The sequence below is a fragment of the Hypanus sabinus genome, chromosome 22, assembly GCF_030144855.1.
Source record: "Hypanus sabinus isolate sHypSab1 chromosome 22, sHypSab1.hap1, whole genome shotgun sequence".
In the NCBI taxonomy this organism is placed as follows: domain Eukaryota; kingdom Metazoa; phylum Chordata; class Chondrichthyes; order Myliobatiformes; family Dasyatidae; genus Hypanus; species Hypanus sabinus.
Genome location: NC_082727.1, coordinates 2,168,656 through 2,185,278, shown reverse-complemented (window position 1 = coordinate 2,185,278; position 16,623 = coordinate 2,168,656).

Sequence of the window (16,623 nt, the reverse complement as noted above, 5' to 3'; positions counted from 1 at the left end):
ATCTATATAAAAATCACAAATAGCAGTGGTCCCAGGACAGATCCCTGCGGCACTCCACTAGTCACCAACCTCCAGACAGAATATTTTCCTTCCACAACTACCCTCTGCTTTCTTCCTTTTAGCCATGTTTTTAATCCAAACAGCCAAGGCTCCACTTATCCCATGCCTCATGACTTTCTGGATGAGTCTCTCATGAGGGACCTTGTCAAATGCTTTGTTGAAGTCCATGTAGACCACATTCACTGGCCTACCCTCATCAATTTCTTTTGTTACCTCTTCAAAAAACTCAATCAGGCTTGTGAGGCTCTTCCCTTCACAAAGCCATGTTGACTATCCATGAGTAGACTACTTCTCCAAATGCTCATAGATCCTATCCTTAAGAATCCTTTCCAGTAGTTTGCATACCACTGATGTAAGACTCACCAGTCTATAGTTCCTAGGTTTCTCCCTATTACCTTTTTTGAACAAGGGAACTACATTTGCCATTCTCCAGTCCTCCAGCACTTCCCCTGCACACAAAGAGGAGTCAGAGATCACATCTAATGCTCCTGCAATCTCTTCTCTCAATTCCCACAACAATCTGGGGTGTATCATATCCGACCCTGGGGATTTATCAGTTTTAATGTTTTTAAGAAGATCCAGCACTTCTTCTTCCTTAATCTCCACACTGTCCAGCACACAGGCCTGCTCTACTTCAACCTCACCCTGATCAAAATCCTTTTCACTTGTGAATACTGAAGCAAAGTACTCATTTAGGACCTACCCAACCTCCTCCGCCTCCAGGCACATGTTGCCCTCTTTATCCTTTAGCGGTCCCACCTTCGTTCTCGTCATCCTCCTATTCTTCACATACGCATAGAACACCTTGGGGTTCTCCTTAATCCTACATGCCAAGGCCTTCTTAAGCCCCCTTCAAGCTCTCCTAAGTCCTTTCTTTAGCTCCTTTCTGGCTACCCTATATTTCTCATAAGTCCCTCCTGCTTCCTGCTTCTTATATCTAACATATGCTTCCTTTTCCCTCTTGACGAGTTGCCTCACATGTTTCGTCAGTTATGGTTCCCTTTTCCACCCATTTTTTCCTTGCCTCAGTGGGACAAACCTATCCTGAACCCAGCTTAAGTGGTCCCTAAACTTCTCCCACATTACTTTTGTGCTTTCCCCTTTGAACATCTGTTTCCAATTTACTCCCGCTAGTTCCTGCCTCATCCCTTCAAAGTTTGCCCTTCCCCAGTTAAGCACGTTACCATTTCATCTGATTTTATTCCTTTCCATAGCTATGCTGAAGCTGAGGGAGTTGTGGTCACTCTCACCAAAATGCTCCCCCACCAAGAGGTCTGTCCCCTGGCCAGGTTCATTACCCAGAACTAGATCCAGTATAGCCTCTCCTCTCGTCAGCTGGTCCACATACTGTGTCAGGAACACACCTACCAAATTCAGCCCCATCTATCCCCCTTGCACTCAGGAGGTGCCAGTCAATATGAGAGAAGTTGAAATCACCCATAACTACTATACTGTATTTCCTGCTCCATTCTAAAATCTGCCTGCTTATCTACTCCTTGGTGTCCCGAGGGCTATTTGGGGGCCTATAGACTACTCCCAGTACAGTGATAGATCCCTTCCTATTTCTGACTTCAACCCAGACTGACTCAGTGGACACTCCCTCTGCAGCGTCCTCCCTTTCTATAGCCGTGATACTATCCCTGACCAGCAATGCCACTCTCCCCACTTTTCTACCTCCCATCCTATTCCTTTTAAAACACCTGAACCATGGGACCTGCATCATCCAATCCTGCCCTTCCTCCAACCAAGTTTCAGTAACGGCCACAACATCATAGTTCCACGTACTAATCTATGCTCTAAGTTCATCCTCCTGGTTCCTAATACTCCTAGCATTGAAATAGACACATTTCAACCCCTTTAACAGGCTACAAGAATGTTCTGTCCCCTGCCTGTCCTTCCTCATCAACTCAGAACTCTTAGCATCATGCCCTTGTCCTTCTATCTTAATCCCTGAACTCACATTCTGATTCCCACCCCCTGCCAAACTATTTTAAACCCTCCCCAACAGCTCTATCAAACCTGCCCACCAGGATATTGGTCACCCTGGGATGCAAGTGCAACCCGTCATTTTTGTACAGGTCACATCCACCCCAAAAGAGGTCCCAATGATACAGAAATCTGAATCCCTGCCCCCTGTTCCAATCCCTCAGCCACACATTTATCCTCCACCTCATTCTATTCCTATTCTCACTGTCACGTGGCACAGGCAGTAATCCCGAGATTAATACCTTTGAGGTCCTGCTTTTCAACTTCCTTCCTAACTCCCTGTAGTCTTTTTTCAGGACCTCTTCCCTTTTCCTACCTATGTCATTGGTACCAATATGTACCACGACCTCTGGCTGTTCTCCCTCCCACCACAGGTTATCTTGGAAATGTTCAGAAACATCCCTGATCCTGGCACGTGGGAGGCAAACTACCATCCGAGTTTCTCTCCTGCATCCACAGAATCACCTGTCTGACCCCCTGATTATACAGTCCCCTATCACAACTGCCTTCCTCTTCCTTTCCCTACCCTTCTGAGCCACAGGGCCAGACTCTGTGCCATGGTTGAGAGGGGTATGGGGAGATATGGTCCAGGTGCATGTCAGTGGGACAAGGCAGAAAAATAGTTTGTTACAGCCAAGAAGGGCTGAAGGGCCTGTTTCTGCACTCTAATATCCTATGGTTCTATGGCTCCATCTCCTCTGTACCTACTTCCAAGCACCTTAAAGCTGTGCCCTCTTGTGCTGGCTATTTTAGCCCTGGAGAAAAGCCTCTGACTGTCCACAAGATCAATGCCTCTCATCATCGTATACACCTCTATCAGGTCACTTCTCATCCTCCATCGCTCCAAGAAGAACAGGCTGGGTTCACTCAACCTATTCTCATATTTTTTTTCTATATTGTCATGTATTGTATTGTACTGCTGATGCTGGTAACAGATTTCATGACATATGCTGGTGATATTAAACCTGATTCTGATTCTATATGGCCTGCTCTGGCTCCTGATCTGCTCAAGCCTTTGTTGTTTATTACACTTTTCTATTGAAAGGGTAAATACTCCACTAAAGATTCTGCATCTATGATGATTTAGACCATATAACCATATAACAATTACAACACAGAAACAGGCCATCATGGCCCTTCTAGTCCATGCCGAACGCTTACTCCCACCTAGTCTCACCTACCTGCACTTAGCCCATAACCCTCCATTCCTTTCCTGTCCATATACCTATCCATTTTTTTTAAATGACAAAATTGAACCTGCCTCTACCACTTCTACTGGAAGCTCATTCCACACAGCTACCACTCTCTGAGTAAAGTTCCCCCTCGTATTACCCCTAAACTTTTGCCCCTTAACTCTCGACTCACGTCCTCTTGTTTGAATCTCCCCTACTCTCAATGGAAAAAGCCTATCCACATTAACTTGACTTGAGCTATCAAATCACAAATCTTCAGCATATAATGATCAGCCTCAGGCATTTTCTCAGTCTCTCTGGTGACTGTTCCTGCTTCCACCATGCTTTATCAACTATTAGAAACTTCCTCTTCTGTGCTCGTAAACCTTCTTTTCTCTGGCAAAAGCCCTCATGTTTGAAAACCTCAGTCATTTCTTCTTATAAATGTATTGCTTTAAGCAGAAGAACCTCAGTTTCTTTGTTTCTTTCCTGAGTCCATCAATTATAATTGTAACCATAATTATTGTTTTTTTTATTATTTTGTCCTTTATCTGATTGTGTTTTTTGTGTGCTGTATTGGATCCAGAATAGCAATTATTTCCTCCTTCTTTGCACTTGTGTACAGGAAATAACAATGAACAAACTTGACCAATCTTAACCCTAATATTTTCCCAGTACATGTTTCAGTATCCTCTCCAAAAACTTAACATATTTTCCTCAAGGCTGAAGCCTAGGATTGAACACTAAGGCCCAATCAGTATTTTCTAGTGACACAGGAGTTTATACAGTTGCTGAAAATCTTGAGCTGTACAAAATGCTGGAGGAACTTAGCAAGTCAGACAGCATCTATGGAAGGAAGTGGACAGTTGACGTTTTAGGCTAACAGTCCAGATGAAGGGTCCCTCCATAGATGCTTTCTGACTTACTAAGTTCCTCTAGCATTTTGTATTTGCTGCTCAAGTGAGGAAGAGGCGGGACAACCTTTTCTCACAAAGTATAGTATGTCTGTGGAATGAGCTGCAACAGGACGTGTTTGTGAGCTGTTTACCTCTTTGACTGTAGGAGCAGAATAGGAGCTGAAGTAAGCCAGATAGCTTCTCAGTCTTTCTCTGCTTGTCAGTAGATCCCGGCTGATCTGATACCTTTCCATGATCTTGTAATGTCTCTTGATAGTTACTACATTTTTTTGTGTTTTGTATCCGCAGATTTTGATATGATAGTTTTGTCTCCAAGTTTCTGAGGTTAAAGTATACACAGTTTCCTATAACTAAACATGTGAAACACCATTATACACTGCCTTCCAGAGTTTCTTTCTTTTTTTTTGACATTTCAGTATTCAAGCTAATCTTTTCTCCTCACTGACAAAGTCTCTGTAATGTTTTCTCTAAAATGAAAACAAAAATCAGTTTCCTTCACATTATAGACAATAGACAATAGGTGCAGAAGTAGACCATTCAGCCCTTCGAGCCTGCACCGCCATTTTGAGATCATGACATTAGAAGTATTGGGTTCGCCTTACACCACAGATCAGTAATTTCTCTATAGTTAATCACAAGAATGAGATTTTCTCCAAATAAAGACTTACTAACAGTGCAGGAAGAAATCGTAAAAATCAATTCAGCATTATATGCAGCTATATTGTTACCATAACAACACTGGACTGGAGCATTCAGGAAAATGAGATGTACCAGAATTGGATTTTATTTTCTGAATCATAATGAGAGTAGAGGCATCATCTCAAGTGATTTATACTGGAAGAAAATATATAGTTTGTGAAAACTGACGGCAAATGACTTCACCTTTGTCCTTTAGTCAAGAACGGTGTCAGGTGGCTGTCAAAATTCTCCTTGTACCCAAATATAGATTGTGTAAAGATGGCCATATGATACTGATAACCTTAGGAATTCTTGCAGACCAGAGACCATAAAATATAGAAGAAGAAATAGGCCATTCAGCCCATCAGATCTGCCCTGCCATTCAATCATGGGCTGATCCAGTGAGCCCTACTCTCCTGCCTTCTCCCTATGCCCTTTAATGCCCTGGCTAATCAAGAACCTGTCTATCTCTGCCTTAAATGCACCCAATGACTTGGCCTCCACAGCCACTCATGGCAAAAAATTCCACAGATTTGCCACCCTCTGACTAAAATTATTTTTCTGCTTCTCTGTTCTAAATGGACATCCTTCAATCCTGAAGTCGTGCCCCCTTGTCCTAGACTCCCCTACCATAGGAAATAATTTTGCCATATCTAATCTGTTCAGGCCTTTTAACATCCAAAATGTTTCTATAAGATCCCCCTTCATTCTCCTGAACTCCAGGGAATACAGCCCAAGAGCTGCCAGATGTTCCTTATACGGTAACCCTTTCATTCCAGGAATCATTCTCGTGAATCTTCTCTGAATCCTCTCCAATGTCAATATATTCTTTCTAAAATAAGGAGCCCAAAACTGCACACAATACTCCAAGAGTGAACTCACAAGTGCCTCAACATCACATCCCTGCTCTTATATTCTATATTTCTAGAAATGAATGTCAACATTGCATTTGCCTTCTTCACTGCCGATTCAACCTGGAGGTTAAACTTTAGGGTATCCTGCAAAGGACTCCCAAGTCCCTCTGCATCTCTGCATTTTGAATTCTCTCCCCATCTAAGTAATAGTCTGCCTATTTATTTTTTTCAGCAAAGTGCATAATCATGCACTTCCTAACATTGTATTTCATTTGCTACTTCTTTGACCATTCCCCTAAACTATCTAAGTTTCTCTGCAGGCTCTCTGTTTCCTCAACACTACCCACTCCTCCACCTATCTTTGTATCATCAGCAAATTTAGCCACAAATCCATTAATCCTATAGTCCAAATCATTGATATATATCGTAGAAAGCAACGGTCCCAACACCAACCCCTGTGGAACTCCACCAGTAACCGACAGCTAGCCAGAATAGGATCCCTTTATTCCCACTCTATGTTTTCTGCCAACCAGCCAAAGTTCCACCCATGCTAGTAATTCCTTGGGCTCCTGGGGATACCTGGTGATACAAATGGACAATAAACTGGACTGGTCAAAGAACACTGAGGCTGTCTACAAGAAGGGTCAGTGCCGTCTCTACTTCCTGAGGAGACTGAGGTCCTTTAACATCTGCCGGAAGATGCTAAGGATGTTCTATGAGGCTGTGGTGGCCAGTGCTATCATGTTTGCTGTTGTGTGCTGGGGCAGCAGGCTGAGGGTAGCAGACACCAACAGAATCAACAAACTTATTCGTAAGGCCAGTAATGTTGTGGGGGTGGAACTGGACTCTCTGACGGTGGTGTCTGAAAAGAGGACGCTGTCAAAGTTACATGCCATTTTGGACAACAACTCCCATCCACTCCATAATGTATTGGTTAGGCACAGGAGTACATTCAGCCAGAGACTCATTCCACTGAGATGTAACACTCACTGAGATGTCATAGGAAGTCATTTCTATCTCTGAACATCAAACTTTACAACTCCTCCCTCGGAGTGTCAGATACCCAGTGCCAATAGGCTGGTCTTGGACTTATTTTCACTTGGCGTGATTAACTTATTATTTAATTATTTATTGTTTTATATTGCTATATTTCTTCACTATTCTTGGTTGGTACGGCTGTAACGAAACCCAATTTCCCTCAGTATGTCTGTCTGTCTGTCTGTCTGTCTGCCTGCCTGCCTGTCTTATCCTGCTAAGCAGCCTCATGTGCGGCACCTTGTCAAAGGCCTTCTGAAAATCTAAGTACACCGCATCTATTGCATCTCCTTTGTCTACCCTGCTTGTAATTTCCTCAAAAAACTGCAGTAGATTAGTCAGGCTGGATATTCCTTTCAGGAAACCATGCTAGCTTTGGCCTATCTTGTAATGTGCCTCCAGGTACTCTGAAATCTCATCCCTAACAATCATTTCCAACAACTTCCCAACCACTGAGTCCAGGCTAACAGGTTTATATAGTTTCCTTTCTCCTGTTCCACCCTTCTTAAACAGCAGAGTAACACTTGCAATTTTCCATTCATCCAGTAGAATGTCATAATCTCTCGATTCTTGAAAGATCATTGTTAATGCCTCCATAATCTCTCCAGCTACTTCCTTCAGAACCCGAGGGTACATTCCATCAGGTCCAGGAGATTTTCCACCCTCAGACCATTAAGCTTCCTGAGCACCTTCTCAGTTGTAATTTTCAGAATCAGATTTATTACCACTGGCATAAGACTTGAAATTTGTTAACTTAGCAGCAGTAGTTCAATGCAATACATAATCTAGCAGAGAAAAAAATAATGAATAAAATTTAAAAAAATAATAAATAAGCAAGTAAATCAATTACATATATTGAATAGATGAAAAAAATGTGCAAAAACAAAAATACTGTACATAAAAAAAGTGAGGTAGTGTCCAAAGATTCAATGTCTATTTAGGAATCGGATGGAAGAGGGGAAGAAGCTGCTCCTGAATTGCTGAGTGTGTGCCATCAGGATTCTGGACCTCCTACCTGATGGTAACAGTGAGAAAAGGGCATGTCCTGGGTGCTGGAGGTGCTTAATAATGGACACTGCCTTTCTGAGACACCGCTCCCTAAAGATGTCCTGGGTACTTTGTAAGTTAGTACCCAAGATGGAGCTGACTAAATTTACAACCTTCTGTTTCTTCTTTCAGTCCTGTGCAGTAGCCCCTCTATACCAGACAGTGATGCATCCTGTCCAAATGCTCTCCTCGGTACAACTATGGAAGTTTTTGAGCGTATTTGTTGACATGCCAAATCTCTCCATATAGCCATTGTCTTGCCTACTTTGTAACTACATTGATTTGTTGGGACTAGGTTAGATCCTCAGAGATCTTGACACCCAGGAACATGAAGTTGCTCATTCTCTCCACTTCTGATCCCTCTATAAGGATTGGTATGTGCTCCTTTGTCTTACCCTTCCTGAATTCCACAATCAGCTCTTTTGTCTTACTGATGCTGAGTGCCAGGCTATTGCTGTGTGCTCACTCCAGTAGTTGGTATATCTCACTCCTGAATGCTTTCTTGTCACCACCTGAGATTCTACCAACCATGGTTGTATCATCAGCAAATTTATAGATGGTATTTGAGCTATACCTAGCCACACAGTCATGTGTATACAGGGAGTAGAGCAGTGGGCTAAGCACACTTCCCGAGGGGTGCCAGTATTGATCGTCAGCAAGGAGCAGATGTTTTCAGCAATCCGCACAGTTTGTGGTCTTCCGGTTAGGAAGTCAAGGATCCAAATGCAGAGGGAAGTACAGAGGCCCAGATTAAGCAACTTCTCAATCAGGATTGTGGGAATGATGGTATTAAATGCTGAGCTATAGTCGATGAACAGCATCCTGACATAGGTGTTTGTTTTGTCCAGGTGGTCTAAAGTATGTGTGGAGAGCCATTGAGATTGAGTTTACCATTGACCTATTGTGGCTATAGGCAAATTTCAATAGGTCCAGGTCCTTGCTGAGGCAGGAGTTCAGTCTTGTCATGACCGGTCTCTCAAAGCATTTTGTCACTGTCAATGTGAGTGCTACCGGGTGATAATCATTAAGGCATCCCACATTATTCTTCTTAGGCACTGGTATAATTGTTGCCTTTTTTGAAGCAAATGGGAACTTCTGCCCCTAGCAATGAGAGGTTGAATATGTCCTTGAATACTCCTACTAATTGGTTTGCACTGGTTTTCTGAACCTTACCAGATACTCCTTTGGGACCTTGCACCTTGCGAGGGTTCACTCTCTTTAAAGACAGTCTAACATCGGCCTCTGAGACGGAAATCACATGGTCATCAGCTGCAACAGGGATCTTCACAGCTGTAGTTGTGTTCTCCCTTTCAAGGTGTGCATAGAAGCTATTGAGTTCATCTGGTAGCAAAGCATCTCTGCCATTCATACTATTGGGTTTCACTTTCTAGAAGGTAATATCTTGCAGACATTACCATAATGTCGCTGCACATATTTCACTTCCCTAATTCTTTTGAATGTCTGGTATACTGCAGGTGTTTTCCACTGTGAAGACTGATACAAAATATGTATTCAGTTCCTCTGCCATCCCTGCGTCTCTCATTACAATATCTCCAACGCCATATTCTATTGGTCTTATATCTACCCTCAACTCTCTTTTATCCTTTATATACTTAAAAAAGCTTTTAGTATCTTCTTTGATATTAGTTGCAGCTTCCTTTTATAATTCATCTTTTCCTATTTAATGATCTTCTTAGTTTCCTTCAGCAAGATTTTAAAAGCTTCCCAATCCTTTATCTTCCCACTAGCTTTGGCTTCCTTGTATGCCTCTCTTTTGCTTTTACTTTGGCTCTGACTTCACTTGTCAGCCATTGCAGTATCCTTCTTCTATATGAAAGTTTTTTCTTATTTGGAATATATCTGTCTTGCATTTCCCTCATTGTTAGCAGAAACTCCAGCCATTGCTGCTCTGCTGTCCTTCCTGCTAGTGTTGCTTTCCAGTCAATTTCAGCCAGTTCCCCTCTCATGCCTTCATTCCACTGAAATACCAACACATTGGAATTTAGTTTCTCTTTCTCAAATTTCAAAGTGAACTTGATCATATTGTTATAACTGTTCCCTAAGGGTTTCTTAACCTTAAGCTCTGTTATGAGCTCTGGATCATTGCACAACAACCAATCCATAACAGCCGATCCCCTAGTGGGCTCAACAATAAGCTTTTCTGACAATTTATCCCTCAGACATTCTATAAATTCTTTCTCTTGAGGTCCAGTACTGGCCTGGTTTTCCCAATCTACTTTCATGTTAAAATAACCAACAATTATCATGACATTGCCTTTATGAGATGCCTTTTCTAACTCCTGCTGTAATTTGTAATCCACAATCTTGGCTGTTGTTTGGAGATCGATATACAACTGGTATTAGGGTCCTTTTACTGTTGCCATTTCTTAACTCAACCTAAATAGACTCTACACCTTCCAATTCTACGTCATCCCTTTCTAATAATTTAATATTATTTCTTATACACAGGGCCACACCATTCCCTCTGCCTACTAACCTATCTTTCTGATACACCATATATCCTTGGATGTTCAGTTCCTAATGGCAGCCATCCTTTAGCCAAGTTTCAGAGATGGTCACAACAGTATACTTGCCAATCTGTAGCTGAATTTCAAGATTATCCACTTTATTTCTTATAAAGTGCATTCAAATACAACACTCTCAGTCCAGTATTTGTTACTTTCTGTTTTAACTGCAGCATACCTCTATTGGCCTGTAAATCATCCCACTAACTGTGATTATGCCTCATTTCCTGCCTGTCCTTTCTATCATCTCTGTTGTACGCCATCTTTGATTTATTTCTGTTTCCCCCTTCCTCATCCTTATCACTCCGGTTTCCATCCCCCTGCCAAATTAGTTTAAACCTTCCTAACAGCTCTATTAAGCTTACCTGCTGGGATATTAAATCCCTTTGGGTTCAGGTGTAACCTGTCCTTTTTGTAGAGGTCATACAAAAGAGAGGTGCCAATGATCCAGGAACCCAAAGGCCTGCCCCCTACACCAGTCTCTCAGCCACACATTAATATGTGTGATCATGATATTCATGCATTTGTTAGCACGTGGCACAGACAGCAGTCCTGAGATTATTACCCTGGAGGTCCTGCTTTTCAGCTTCCTACCCAACTCCCTGAATTCTTTCTTCAGGACCTCCTCGCTTTTTATACCTATGTCATTGGTGCAAATGTGTACCAAGACTTCTAGCTGTTCACCCTCTCCCTTCAGAATACTCTGCACCCAGTCTGAGCCATCCCAAATCCTGGCACCTGGAAGGCAATACACCATGTGGGTATCTCTATCAGGCTGCCAGAACCTCCTGTCTGTACCCCTCACTATGGAATCCCCTATGACTACCACATTCCTCATCTTCTTCTCTCCCCTCTGCACCACGGAACCAGGCTCAGTGGCAGAGACATGATTGCCATGGTCATCCTCTGTCAGGTCACCCCTCTCAGCAACATCCAAACTGAGATAATGATTTCTGAGTTGGATGGCCACAGGGGTGTTCTCTACTATCTGAGCTCTTCCTTTCCCTTCCCTTCCTTGATAGTCATCCACTTAACTAACTCCTGTAGCCTCAGAGTGACTAACTCCCTGTAGCTCCTTTCTATCTCCTGCTCACTTTCCCTAATAAGCAGTTGGTCATCAAGCCAGATGCCTAACACAATCTCTCAGCTTCTTGGTGCATCTGGTGCAGATGTGGCCATCTTGGAAACACTGGTCCACTTATCCACTTACCTCACTGAAGCCCAAATGAGTCAAAGGCATACCACTGTCTCAGACCACTCCATCGATAACCACTCAACTAGGCAGTGTCTTCTATTGGAGTATAAAAATATTATGGAGTATAAAACTTGTATTATTTGCTGTGTAACCAAAACTATGTAGTCAGTTTGCTATGCATGTACCCAAGATGAAATCCTAGGAATGTAGAAGACAATGGTGTGTTAATATATGTTAATGAGAAGTAGCTAAGAGATGTAGTCAGCTTTGAAACTTGCTATTTGCTATGCATGTACCCAATTTAGCAAGAGAATGAAATCTTAGGAATGTAAAAGACAATGGTATGTTAATGGAAGGTAGCTAAAGAGATGTAGATTACCTCACTGAAGCCCAAATGAGTATGTGTGGTACGTGTGAAACTAGACCAGGATTTTGCTATAAAAAATGCTGTGTCCATAGATCGGTGGGCAATCAGCGACTAGCTCAATGACTGTCTCAGCTTTGATTTGCAAATTAAAGTTTAACCCTTCTTGAAGAATCTTCTGCGTCTCCTAGTCATTTGTGAGGCACGAAAAACCATGACACTTCCTTTTATGCCTGAACCTTTCCTGTTCTCCAACACATGATTGGTGTGCCAATTATATCCAACTTGCCGCAAAGCTTTCCCCTTATAAACTTTGCTCCCGGACCTGTACACTGCCTCCTCTTTCATGGTACTCCAACACACGACTGGCGCTCCAGTTATAATCAACTTGCCGCAAGGCTTTCCCCTTATAAACTTTGCTCCCGGACCTGTGTGTTGCCTCCTCTCTCGTAGCTCTCCAACTCATGATTGGTGCGCCAGTAAGAGGCTTTTAGATAGACATATGTATTGGTGTACTGATCATTATTTGTGTCCATTAAACAAACTATGAGTAGAATTTATAGTTCCAAATTGCACTTTGGAAGGACAAACCAAGGTAGAACATACAAGGTAAATGCTAGGGCACTGAGGAGTGCAGTAGAACAGAGGGATCTAGGAATACAGATACAAAATTCCCAAAAAATGGCGTCACAGGTAGATAGGGTCATAAAGAGAGCTTTTGGTACATTGGCCTTTATAAATCAGAGTATTGAGTATAAGAGTTGGTATGTTATGGTGAGGTTGTATGAGGCTTTGGTGAGGCTGAATTTGGAGTATTGTGTGCAGTTTTGGTCACCAAATTACAAGAAGGCTATTAATAAGGTTGAAAGAGTGCAGAGAAGGTCTACAAGGATGTTGCCAGGACTTGAGAAACTGAGTTACAGAGAAAGGTTGAATAGGTTAGGACTTTATTCCCTAGAGCATAGAAGAATGAGTGGAGATTTGATAGAGATATATAAAATTATGATGGGTTTAGATAGAGTGAATGCAAGCAGGCTTCTTCCACTGAGGACAGGGGAGCAAAAACCAGAGGACATGGGTTAAGGGTGAAGGGGGAAAAGTTTAAAGGAACATTGGGGTGGGGGGGCTTCATTACACAGAGAGTGGTGAGTGTATAGAATGAGCTGCCAGATGAAATGGTAAATGTTCACTTTTAACATTTAAGAAAAACTTGGACAGGTACATGGATGAGAGGTGTATGGAGGGATACGGTCCAGGTGCAGGTCAGTGGGACTAGGCAGAAAAATGGTTCAGCACAGCCAAGAAGAGACAAAAGGCCTAGGCCTGCTTCTGTGATGTGATGTTCTATGGTTCTGTGGTTCTAAGTTGATCAAAAATTAAGTAAAGAGCTTGCTTTTTTCTTTATTTGATTAGTTGTATGATCTTAACCTCTACAGCCTTTTGCTGTAAGGGACAGATTCAACAAATGAATATTCCCTGGCTCAGACCTTCACCTGCCAGAAGCAAGGATCAATAACTCCCTTGGCACTCCAGATGCTGCAGAAGGAATTCCCAGTACTTGCTTCCAAAGTGATAAAACAAGGTTGAAAGGATGAGATATTCTCTACCTGATCAAGCCAGCTATTTGTGGGTCAGAGGGTGAAGCCTTAGGCTTGTTTGGCCCAGAGGACAGCAGTAGGTTGGATAGCTGGTCTTAGTGAAAGTATCTCTGAATCCCAACAAATGAAGGTATTCTCCTCAGCTGAATAAGCTGGACCAACAAAACATTGTTTCTTCCGCTGAATCCCTCTTTCCTCCCAAATAATCCCAGAGTGTAGAGAAAACCTCACACTTCTTTTCCCTAAATCAAGCAGCCTTCTCAAACCTCACACCCAACATTCTCAGTCCACCAAAAGGTGCAAAGAATTCAATGCCCCGTCACTAAGACTGAAGCTCACCAACCCTCAGCTCTCCTTCTATGAGCTAAATAGTCCTAGAGCTGCCACCTCAGTCAAAGATTCAGAATAATCTCTTTCTCTTGTTTCTCCCCTAAATTTCCTCATCTCCCCAATAAAATCATCAGCGGTTTAGAAATTTATGAGAGGCAGAGATAGGTTAGAGAGCCTGTTAGAGATGTTTAACATTATAGAACATGCACTTAAGGTGAGAGGGGGAAATTTAAAAGGAAATATATAAGGTGAGTTTTTCACAGAGATTGGTAGATGCTCGAAGTGGCTACTGGGGATAGTGGTAGAAGTACATCCTATGGTGATTTTTAAGAGGCTTTCAGATAGGCACATGTATATTAAATGGAGGGATATGGATCATGCAGAAGTAATTTAATTTAATTTGGCATTGTGCTTGGCACAGATATTGTGTGCTGAATGGTCTGTTCCTGTACTGTGTTCTAAGGTCTTTACAGGAGGCAAAGAGTGAAAATAAAGAGAGCCTTTTCTGGATGGCTGCCAGTGAGCAGTGGTGTTCCTCAAATGTCTGTGTTGGTACCACTTCTTTTTACATTATATGTCAATGACTCAGATGACAGAATTGAAGGCTTTATGGCTAAGTTTACAGATGATACAAACACAGGTGGAGGGCAGGGGTTATAAGGAAATAGAGAGCTGACAGAAGGACATATACAGATTAGGAGAATAGGCAAAAAAAAGCAAATGGAAAAAATGTTTGCAGTTTGGTAGAAGAAATAAAGGGTCGACTATTTTCTAAATGGAGAGAAAATTTAAAAATATGAGCCATGAAGGGACTTAGGAGTCCTTGTGCAGGAATCCCTAAAGGTTAATTTGCAGGTTGAGTCGGTGGTGAGGAAGACAAATGGATATTAGCATTCATTTCGAAAGGACTAATATATAAAAGCAAGGATGTAATGTTGAGGCTTTATAAAGCACTGGTGAGGCCTCACTTGGAGTATCGTGTGCAGTTTTTGGTCGCTTATCTAAGAAATTATGTGCTGACATTGGAGAGGGTTCAAAGGAGGTTGCGAAAATGATTCAAGGATTGAAATGCTTGTCATATGTATATGATATATATGTACAATATCTGAAATACATCTTATGGAAATGTTTGATGATGAACTTCGATTCTGTCATTTAAAAAAAAATTGGATAGGTATCTGGACAGGAAAGGAATGGAGGGTTATGGGGTGAGTGCAGGTCGGTGGGTCTAGGTGAGAGTAAGGTTTCAGCACGGACTAGAAGGGCCGCGATGGCCTGTTTCCATGCTGTAATTGTTATATGGTTATAACTTAAATAAAAAATAAATGCTTGTCATATGAAGAGTGGATTATGGCTCTGGGCCTCTACTTACTGAAGTTCAGAAGAATTAGGGGTGACCTCATTGAACCCTATCCAATGATGAAAGGCCTCGATAGAGTGGACGTAGAGGGGATGTTTCCTATGGTGGGAGAGCCTAAGACCAGAGGACGTGCTCTCAAAATCGGGAGGAATCCTTTTAGAACACAGATTAGGAGGAATTTCTTTAGCCAGAGAAATGAACCTATGGAATTTGTTGCCACAGGTGACTGTGGAGGCCAACAAATTGGTTATATTTACGGCAGGAGTTGATATACCTTGATTATTCGGAGTATGAAAGAATATGGAGAGAATACAGGAGACTGTAGTTAAGAGGGAATATGGATCAACCATGCTGAAATGTTGGAGCAGATGCAATGGGCCAAATGCTTAATTCTGCTCCTATATCTTATGTTCTTATGGCCTTATTAACTTTCTCACTTACATCCCTTCCCCTGCACTTCCTGCCTTATTCCCACAAAACTGCAGGTCGTGACCTATTCATCTATCCAAGAGCATACTGTTGTAGGCTTATTGGTCTCGTTAGAACCTAAAATTATAAAGAATATGAACAGGAATAGCCAACTTTGACACACACAAAATGAAGGAGGAACTCAGCAGACCACTCAGGGTCTATGGAAAAGAGTTAGCAGTTGACGTTTCGTGCCAAGACACTTTATCAGGAGTCCTGATGAAGGTTCTGGGCTGAAAACTTTGACAGTTTACACTTTCCCATAGATGCTGTCTAGCCTGTTGAGTTCTTTCAGCAATAAGTGTGTATTGCTTTGGATTTCCAGCATCTACAGACTTCCTCTTGTTTGTGATACCCAACCTCACTATTTATTAAAGTGATGGCTGATTTCTACCTCAGCAATATCCTCATAAACCTCAATTCTATTGATACCTGTAAGGAATAAGTTGCTGGGAAACACTCACCACATTCTGCATGAATAAATGGTTTACATCTTCCCCTTGTTTTCAAATCTCTTCAAGGCCTCATCTCCTTCACCTTCCACAAAGGTATAATCCAAAGTCTTTAAAGATTGCTCCAACTGCAAACAAGAGAATATCTGCAGATGCTGTAAGTCCAAGCAACACACATGAAATACTGAAGGAACTCAGCAAACTCAGCAGGCCAGGCAGCATCTATGGAAAAAAGTACAGTTGACGTTTTGGGCCGAGACTGGAGACTGGAGGACTGGAGAGAAAAGACTGAGGAGTCAGAGAGAAAGAACCACAAGGTGATATGTGAAACTGGGAGGGAGGAAGAAGGATGTAAAGAGCAGGAAAGTTGACTAGTGAAAGACACGCAGAGCTGAAGAAGGGGGAATTTGTTAGGAGATGAAAAAAGGCCATTGGAGAAAGAAAAGGGGGAGGAGCACCAGAGGGAGGTGATGGGCACGTAAGGATATACTGTAAAGGTGAGAAAGAGAAATGGGAATGGTGAATGGTGAAAGTGGGTGAGGGGAATCAATGTTCATGCCATCAGTTTGGAGGCTACTCAGA